Genomic DNA, 769 nt, shown 5'->3' with positions numbered 1-769 from the left:
GGCCAGGTAGAAAGAATGAACAGGACTTTAAAAGAAGCTTTAACCAAGTTTAAACTTGAAACTGGCGATAACTGGGTGAGCCTCCTCCCCTTTGCCCTTCTTAGGGTGAGATGCACCCCTTACCTCCAAGGCCTCACCCCATATGAAATCATGTTTGGGAGACCGCCACCTCTCCTACCCAAAATGGGGGTAGAAAAGGTGACTGAAATTCACAATTTCTCACTACTTAAGTCCTTACAGGCACTACACTTAGCAAGGAAGCAGATTCAACACTTAATCTCCGCCATCCTGGAGAGCCCTGGACAGTCACTTAAACTTCATAGCCACTCCCCTGGTGACTGGATTTAGGTAAAGAAGACACAGCCAGCCGCCCTTGAGCCCCGCTAGGACAGACCCTTTCCTGTCGTCCTCACCACTCCCACAGCAGTCAAAGTTGCTGGGAAACGCCATTGGATTCATTACACCCGCATCAAGGCTGCTCAACCACCACCAGAGACTGAGAGATGGCGTGTCCGCCCAACAGGAGACCCTCTGAAGATAAGACTCTCGCGGGTTTAATTATAATTTGATTAATTGCTATTAATAATGTAAGAGGGATTCCTCATCAACCTTAACTACTGGAGAGAAAATGCTGGATTTCGTGTCCTAGTTCCTCAGGTCTACTTTTACTCTGGTGAGGGGGCGCGAAAACACTTCCAATATCTAGGGGCCAGAGTAAAAAGCGGTCCTATTTTAGTTCCCCTTTTAATAGGAATAGGAGTAGCAGGAT

General features: G+C 47.5%; 1 long non-coding RNA gene across 1 annotated transcript in view; it reads left to right on the top strand.

Moving 5' to 3' along the window:
• The first annotated feature begins 235 nt into the window (after window positions 1-235).
• LOC111737962 overlaps window positions 236-769 on the top strand; it is a 24,712-nt gene continuing 24,178 nt past the window's right edge. Inside the window, exon 1 of the long non-coding RNA XR_002779629.1 lies at window positions 236-657. This is a non-coding gene — a long non-coding RNA (uncharacterized LOC111737962). The remainder of the gene's footprint in view (window positions 658-769) is intronic.

The sequence above is a fragment of the Pteropus vampyrus genome, unplaced genomic scaffold, assembly GCF_000151845.1.
Source record: "Pteropus vampyrus isolate Shadow unplaced genomic scaffold, Pvam_2.0 Scaffold33, whole genome shotgun sequence".
Taxonomy (NCBI): Eukaryota; Metazoa; Chordata; class Mammalia; order Chiroptera; family Pteropodidae; genus Pteropus; species Pteropus vampyrus.
The sequence above is the reverse complement of the archived record's forward strand: the minus strand, read 5'-3'. Positions and strand labels throughout refer to the sequence as shown.